Here is a 9,078-nt window from a genome sequence, read left to right on the forward strand (position 1 = left end):
TCCTCCATTTGTGCCGCCAAGGCATTCGCCCGCGCCCCCCAGGCCGCCTCCCGCTACTGACGGTCCTGCGCCGCCTCCCGCCGTCGTTGCTCGATTCCCTCCCGCCGTTCACGGTTCTAGAGATCTTGCTCCATGTGCAGGCGTCGCCGCTCTGCATGCCAACGCTCCGCCCGGCGCCGCCGTGACTCTTCCTCCGTGCCATTGTCGAACGCCGCTATGGTGTCCGCCAGCGCCGCCTCCTCCCACGCCTCGTTCTCCGCAGCTTCCGGATCAATGTCGAACTGCAGTGCTTCCGATGGTGGAGGTGGTGGTAGAGACGATGGTGGAGGGAACTGGCCGGTGCCGGGACGGTTCATCATTACGCAGTGGTGTTTATGCGACGAGGGATGTGCTTCCGATGGTGGAGGTGGTGGTGGAGACGGTGGTGGAGGGAACTGGCCGGTGCCGGGGCGGTTCATCATTACACAATGGTGTTTATGCGATGAGGGATGTGCTTGCGGTGGAGAAAGGGGCGTCGGCGGCTGTGGTGACTTCCATTGAGCGGGGGGGGGGGGGGGGGCTTTTATAGACGCCAGCGTCACTAGAAGAGGCAGGAAGATAGAGCGGGAAGAGCCCTGAAGCGGCGGGAAGAAAGTGCGGAAACGCGCGGTAGCGTGCGAACGCCGGCAACGCGTGGAAGCTGCGCAACACCGACGAGACGTCTCGCCTGCCCCTCTATCGTCATTAAGGCACAGCTACGATGTTTCGTTCGTGTGTTACTGCGCGCCAATAACTTCCATCGCGAGGTAGGCGACGGTTAGGTTAACTTCAATGTGCCGCTGACGCGTCGGTCCCGCCACTCCTCGCCTCGCTTTTCGTTGTGTCCGGCGTGCCCGGAGCATCCCTGTGTAGCGGGGATGAGCTCGAGGCGCCGGACACCGTATTGGATCGTTCCAGACAAAAAGAGGTTTTAAGACACGCGGTTGGAATTTTTTTTTAATCCGACACCCCCAAATTCTTTTGGGGGACACGAGTGGAGATGCTGCACACCACATATACGGTGAGAACTTTTAGCACCTGATGATGGATGGTTAATGCTCATCTAGAAGTTCATCGTCCATTCAAGCACAGCAGTCTCGTGTCGATGTCAGGTAAATCTGGTCATAGAATCTTCCAATTCTTCAACATGAAGGTTTTTCCAAAGGTATAGAGAGAGAGCGACTACTCTCAAGTCTCAACACGTGTTGGACAGCAAAACACGCCAGAAAATGATGAAAATGGGTTAATTCAGTCACAGGCTCGCGGTTATACAACCGTTGATTCAAACATGCAGACAAGTTTGGCTCATCATAGTAGAAAGTAACTTAGTTACTTAGACTAATAACGCTGGAACTTTGGACTAGTGAATGTGTTTGAGCTAGTCGACTATGTATTATCTTGGACTTCACGTGACTGTACGCAAATGCGGATCCACTTGACCGCTCCCATGGCAAAAGATAAATCGGTATTCAAAGAAACTACTGTACTAAGGAACCTCAATGGTTTATTGGCCACGAATCGGCTAAAACAAAAGTTCCATTGATGAGAGTGTTCCGCTGCAAAACCTTCTCATGGAGTATAATTAAGAATTTTATTTTTTTGAGAATTCGGCAGGTGAGCTGCACGATATACTAATAGAAAAAGATTTGGCTCAGTTAATTAGGGAAAGCCCAAAAAAAATACAGAGCGACACTGTTTATAAAGGAAATCGGGTGAGAAAAACCGGAAAGGGGGAACAAGCCTATCTAACACACACCTACACACGCCACAACGTCGAGGACTCCAAAGGCGGCGCCTTCAAGAAGGTAGCGGCATAACTGTCGCCGTCGGCCGCTCCGAAGGAGCTCAGGTTTTCACCCGGAGACCAAAAGACACACACAACAACAGGAGATTCCGCCCACGATGACGCCTTGAAGAAGGGGAACGGCACCAAGAGGCGCCACCGCCATCGGCACCGGCCAGACACAGTGCAACGCTTTCGCCCGGCTTCCTCTCCGCCGCCGGGCCAAACAACAGGGCATGGAGCTTGACACCACCCGACGAAACCCAGGCCACCGGCCCATCGCCCCGAAACGAAGCTAGGAGGGACCCATCTAAGCCCGCGGGAGCCCACCTGAGCCCAACATCAGAGCATCAGAGCCCACAGGAGTATAAGAGTTGCATAGAGTTGCCGAAAGCCATCCACGTTCGAATACCCTCATCATATGTTTTTCGTACAATATTTACAACCATTTTAAAGGCTTTGTAGCAGCAAATTTTATATTATGTAACGGAGGTGCCTCGACTAAACTGTTTTGGATAGATTTTTTCGAAATGGGGATACCCCAACCTCTGCATCAATTGATGCATACGGCCTCATTTATTTCATTATTTGGTATCGTGTCTGTTACAATTCAAGGATCACATAAGGTCGCTACATGAATCAACCATCGAAATAAAGCTATGAGATACGTGATATGTCTAATCAACATGTCACTCTAAAAACAGGTCGGCAGCTGAACTGGTTGAACAAATCCCGAGCAACCGTCTCCAAACGGCTGCACCCAATAGCCATATCCTGTCGCCGCTCCTCCGGTTGTAGCAAGGACCACGTACGGATCCAGTGTGTAGTGAGGGGAATAACCTGCAAAAAAGATATTTTGTTTGTTTTGTTAAACACACAGTCATTCCTAGTGTTCCATATAGCCCATAGTAGTGCACAAGCTCCAACTTGAATTTGCATTTTTTCATGTTTATCAACACCCAACAGCCGGTCACCGAAGAGATGTGTAATATTATTGGGAGGTGTGATATTCAAAGCTATGTGTATTATGCGCCACATAATTTTAACCAGCGGGCAAGATATAAAGAGATGTTCTATTATTTCATCTTGATTACAAAAGCAACATTTCAAACTACCGTGCCAATTACGCCTCGCTAGATTATCTTTTGTTAGAATAACTTTGCGGTGAAGAAACCACATAAAAATTCTGATTTTTAGTGGTACTTTCAACTTCCAAATATCCTTATGCAAATATTGAGTGTTGTCATTCATGAGATCTAAATATAGTGATTTTACTGTAAAAACACCATTGCTTGTCAACTTCCAAGTAAAATTATCTTCTTGATCATTTAACTGGATATGCATGAGCCGCTCAACAAGGTGTAGCCACCGTCCCCATTTATTTCCTGTAAGGCTTCTCCTAAACCGAATATTAAGGGGAGGGGTATTAGTTAGGACAGAGGCTACCGTGATATTTTTGTTTTGCACTATGTTGTAAAGCGAGGGATATTGAATGGACAGAGGTTCATTACCCAACCAAGAATCTTCCCAAAATCGAGTTTCCAACCCATTTCCTACCTGAAATTGACCTCTACTGAAGAAATTATCTTTCACTTTCATTAAACCCTTCCAAAACGGTGAGTCCGAATCTTTTGTTTGAACCTGAGATAGTGTTTTTGAATGCAAGTATTTGTTCATGATTAACTCATGCCATACCCCGTCTCCATGAAGTATTTTATATAGCCATTTAGTAAGGAGGCATTTATTCTTAATTTCTAATACCTCAATGCCTAGACCACCTTGATCCTTGGGCCGACAAATGATATTCCACTTTGTAAGTCTGTACTTCTTCAGACCATCGCTGTCCCAAAAAAATCTGCTACGAAAAAAGTCTAATCTCTTTCGTACTCCCTTAGGAATTTCAAAGAAAGATAACATGAACATGGGTAGGCTTGTGAGAACTGAGTTAATAAGAATCAATCTATCCCCATAAGATAAAAGTTTACCCAACCAATTCGCAAGCTTCCTTTCAAAGCGATCCTCAATCGGTTTCCATTCACTATTCTTGAGCTTAAGGTAATGAATAGGTATGCCTAGATATTTTAGTGGAAATAAGCCTGCCTCACATCCAAAAAGATTTTTATATTCATTTTCTGGTTCTTTGGCCTGACCAAAGCATAAATTTCACTCTTGTGATAATTTATTTTCAGTCCCGATAGTTGCTCAAAAAAGCTAAGTATCAATTTCATATGCATAGCCTTATCAAAATCGTGTTCCATGAAAATAATCGTATCGTCCGCATATTGAAGAATTGAGATTCCTCCTTCAACTAAGTCTGGAATTAGGCCACCTATCTGTCCATCCTCTTTTGCTCTTGCAATTAGGATGGCTAAAATGTCCGCTACGATATTAAAAAGAATTGGTGATAACGGATCACCCTGTCTTAATCCCTTTCTAGTTTGAAAGTAGTGGCCTAATTGATCATTAACTTTAATTCCAACACTTCCTTTACTCACATACTGTTTTGGATAGATAAACTAATCATTTCTTCTTAAGGGCCCACTCGGTGAAATTGTTTTGGGACAATTCCAATTTTATTAGTGGTAGCTCCACTAAATAGTCTCGTGTCTCACCATTGAGGCGGTTAATAGTAAGTTCCGCTATGTGGGGTTCATGCATGCTCATGAAACGCCAAGAAAGCTAGGTCACAACGAAAATCTGAAACAATATGACAACTCATAATTGGCATGATGTCAGGCAAACTGTCTACCGATGACTAAAGAATATAAAATTTATACTCATGGTCGTAATAAATTGAATTGCAATCAAATTGCCTTAAATCGATTACCAAACTTCATAATGAAAGATTACACAATTCAAATAGTTAGGAGTTCAATTGAAAGTGGAAGAGACGAAGATTGATCCTCATTAGATATCTGACCAAATAGGATTGTGTTAAATAACAGGAGCGACCCTCAATGGGTTCACGGGAATGTGGAGTTTAGCTAAACCTCGTCAAAAGATATCGTCTTTCGCTGTCACGTGCATATTTTACTTGGTATCTTTTTGGTGCATCCTGACTTTGACTCTGCAATCACAACTGTGGTGTATATTGAATTACTTCCTTGGATCTAAAATAAGTATCGGTAACTTAGAATAAATTTTGTACTAGATTAGTACAAAACTCCGATACTTATTATGGATCGGAGGAAGTAGTGTATATTGAAGTTTGATTGGAAAGGAGTAGGTAAAATCAGGGCATCTAAATATTTAGAATTTAGTGGATAAAGTCACACGTCCACATCTGTGCCAACCAGTCAAAACGACGATAAAGTTCTCTAAATCCAGCAAGGGCAGGGCGGGCACGTAACCATCCTTTCCAAGCTAACTTCCATACTCTATACAGCAAGGGCCAGCCAAAAGGATTCCCAGTGCACTTCCTGATGCAAAGTTGCTAGCCCGATCGAATAACCGGATATAAAAACTCTCCGCGTTGCCGCTTGGATCGTAGGATAGGGGCATCATATCCGTCACCACGCGTTATCTCGAGTTCTGAACTAATCTATTCATTCGTTGGTTCAGCAGTGACGAGAGAATGGCTGGCTGACTAATCAAAATAGGAAACTTATAATTAGAGCATCTCCACCCTAAATACTAGTCAGCAGCACACCTGCCGGCTACGTTTGGGGGTCGCCAGCGAGAGATGCTGGACAAATATTTTTGAGTTCCACACCGGTTATCTCCTATACCAATCCCAATAGAAAGACAAGAAGAGGTAACTTGTGAAAGGAGACCAGGAAGCAACCCTTGATGTCGCTCAGGCACGCCCTTGCCGTGGCGGACTCACGGGATGTTGCGGTGGTCGCCCAAAGCTCCAGCTGAGGTCGACCTTGCCCCACAGTGGTGGAGAAGCCATACGTGCTGACCCCGGAATGCCTCCCCTAAGCTCGCCTCCCCCCCCGCCCTAGCACCCTCGTGCCGCCCCATCGTCCTCGCCTTTGATGGATGAAGGGGACGAAGGAGGTTAGCGTCCTGAGCGCTCGACGCGACCGCGAGCAAGGCCTTGGGCGCCATCCTAGCATCGCATATGTGGTGGGCGTAGGAGGTGACGAGGAGGTGGAGCCCCGCTGGACGTGTGGGGAGGAGCAGGAAGGAGATGCACGGATGCGCCCGGAGCAGCGTGCACAAGCGGCTGGGGGAGCAACGAGTGGAGGCTGGGTAGTGGCGAGGAGGAGGAGGAGGAGGAGGAGGAGGGGTGGTGTGAAGAGGATGTGTGGTGGGTGGGCGGCTGGGGAAAAGAAAGTGGGGAGGTAGAGGTAGAGAAAAGAGAGAATAGTCAAAATACCACTAGTGAAAACCAAACATGCCAAAATACCACTAGTGAAAATCAACTTGCCAAAATAACACTCACTTTAGTTTTTTGTAGCCAAAATAACACTGCCGTTTGTTGTCAAAGAGACACCGTGAGTCAAACTGTGAGTTCCTTGTCAGTTTTTTTTGGTATTCCGAAATTACCCCTACAATCTTATCCCTTATTCAGTTCAACACAAATCCCTCCCCGCAGCATCTCCACTCTCCATGGCGGCTCGGCGAGGAACCGCACGCCGGCGCCTCCCTGCAGCTCCCCTGCCCCTGTGATTCCTCTCCGTTCGTCGCACTCCGGCCGTCGCGCGCCGCCGTCCGCCTCACGCACCGCCCTGCGCCCTCCGCCTATCGCCCTCCGCCCGTCGCACTCCGCCCTCCACCCGTCGCCGTCGCACTCCGCCCGTCGTGCTCCGCCCGTCGCGCGCCGCCCGCCGTGCTCCGCCGTCGCGCGCCGCCCGTCGCGCGCCGCCCGTCGCGCTCCGCCCGTCGCCTCCGCCCGTCGCCTCCGCCCGTCGCGCGCCGCCGGCCCGTCACGTGCCGCTCGTCCACCGCCCGTCCGAGCACTCCCTCCCCTGGTGAGCTGCCCTCTGTTTGTTGTTCCTATTTGTTCCCAGTACATATACATTGCAACTGTAAATGACTGTAAATTGTTGAACATAGTTGAATCTGAAAAGCAAGGGGCTGCATTACTTGGAAGCAAGAGCATCGCCAAATCTAGCTGAGATTTCAGGAAATGGTTGGAGGCACACTGTTGACTTGGAGAAAAAAGAGTGCTCTTGTAGGAGATGGCAGATTTGTGGTAAGCCATGCACACATGCTCTTCGGTTCATTTTCTCTAAACAAGCAAAGCTAGAGGAATATGTTGACGAGTACTTCTCGGTGGCAAGATTTCAAGCGGCGTACAAGGGAGTTCTAGTGCCAATTAGGGGCAGGTCGCAATGGCCCAAGGTAAATCCTGGGTTTGATATGATTCCTCCCAAACTTACCAAGAGTGCTGGCCGTCCAAGAACAAGAAGGATAAAAAATTACACCGAGGGTGGAACCGGTAGAAAACATAAATGCAAAAGGTGTGGAGCCATAGGCCATCTTCTGAAGACATGCACAGAGCGAGAGATTGAAAGTGATGCCGACCGAGATGCTACACCTTCTCCACGGTAATTATTTCACGTGTCCAAATTTCTTTCAATTGCCTTGCATATTTCCTTTCTAACAATGTGTATTGACTTGTAGGAAAAAATCAAAGGGTGAAGCAAGCATTGCAACAACTTCTTCTCCTAAGACACCAACTAAGCAAGGTACTCAAGTTGCTACTCCTACAAGTCCAATGACAAGGCAGAGGGCTGCAGCTATTGCAATTGCTTCTTCACCTCCAAGTGCATCTACAAGGAGTAAAAGTTTCGGTCCTAGCCCTCTTCGACAAATTTAGTGTATTTGGCTATGGGAACCATTCTCTTATGGCTGTGATATCATTAGAACCATGCTCTTATGGCTGTGATAATCACGAGAACCATAATCTTTTGTGGGTAGTGGTCTAAACCATTAGAACCATGCTTTTGTTGATGCTATCTTATTCCCAACCATGTATATAGTTGAATTGTTGAAATGTTGTCAAAATGACTTGAAATGATGTCAAAATGTTGCTGCAATGCTGTCAAGTTATGATGAATGTTGTCAGGTTGTGTTGAAATGTTGTCAAAGTAAGCTGAGATAGTGTTGTATCAGATTGTCATTGTTTTGTGTTGATTTGTTGTTGAAACCGTTATGAACAGATAAGGGTATATGTGTCTTTCTTGGACGATGTTAGTCCCAGTTAGCCACTAGTGGCATTTTGGCTACAAAAAACTGAAGTGAGTGTTATTTTGGCAAGTTGGTTTTCACTAGTGGTATTTTGGCATGTTCGGTTTTCACTAGTGGTATTTTGGCTATTCTCTCTAGAGAAAATGAGGAGAGAGAGAGGGGGTAGTCGGGAGATGTGAGTGTGATAGATGGGCTAGGCTAGATGGGCCAGGCTAGGAGAGAAGGGGGAATCAGATGTGAGTCCGATAATCTTCCATCCTACAGGGATTCTATGGGGTTCGCTTTTATTGGGCTCGAACTGATGGCTTTTCTATCGTGAGCGATGGTGTGAGATTTTCTTTTTTTGCTTTGGACCCCCAATAATTGTATGCGAAACGCTACAGGGCTCACGGGTGGAGATGTTCTTAGGGCATGTTTGATTTTAAAATCTGTAGAATTTTAATTTCTGGAAAAAATTAATTATGGTACTAATTTAATTTATAGGATTGACCTTCGTAGAAATATTTCTAAGGAATTTTTTGCATTAGATTTCATAAGAAGATAGAGACCCACTCCGTTCCCAAACAGCATAGAGCTTGGGAAGTTATAGTCCTTTTTTTTATTCCTTTGCTTTTTCTGTGGGCTCAAAGAAACTATAGTTTATATGAATTTTCGTAGGATTAAAATGAGCACGACATTGTCATCGTATATGTTTTCCCATTAGGGCATCTCCAGCGGCGCGACGCAAACGGTCGCTGAGCGACCGTTTTCGTCCGCCGTGATCGGAAATGCGTCTGGGGCCTGTTCCAGCCGGGCGACGCAAAGTGACCGGGCCGTCCGCGGAGACGCAAACCTGGCCCAAATATGCGCCTCAGATGCGTCTCTGCGGACGTCCGGAAACGTCCGCTCGTGTCTGGCAGACGTTTCGGCTGGCCCGCCTGGTAGCGACCCTGAGTCGATGCGTCTTCTCAAACACGCCAGCGACTGCAAAGCTGCGTCGCTTCGGCACTCTGCGCCACGTTAATGGCGACGATGCCTCGGCTGCCGAGCGGCCGCCCACCTCCGCCAACCAGGTTAATGGCGACGCCACGCGTCCCGCGGCCACCGCATGCCGCCGGCCTATATAAAGGGGGCGCGCGTTCTTCTTCCTCACCCAC

This window comes from Lolium perenne, chromosome 1, assembly GCF_019359855.2.
Source record: "Lolium perenne isolate Kyuss_39 chromosome 1, Kyuss_2.0, whole genome shotgun sequence".
Classification (NCBI taxonomy): Eukaryota; Viridiplantae; Streptophyta; class Magnoliopsida; order Poales; family Poaceae; genus Lolium; species Lolium perenne.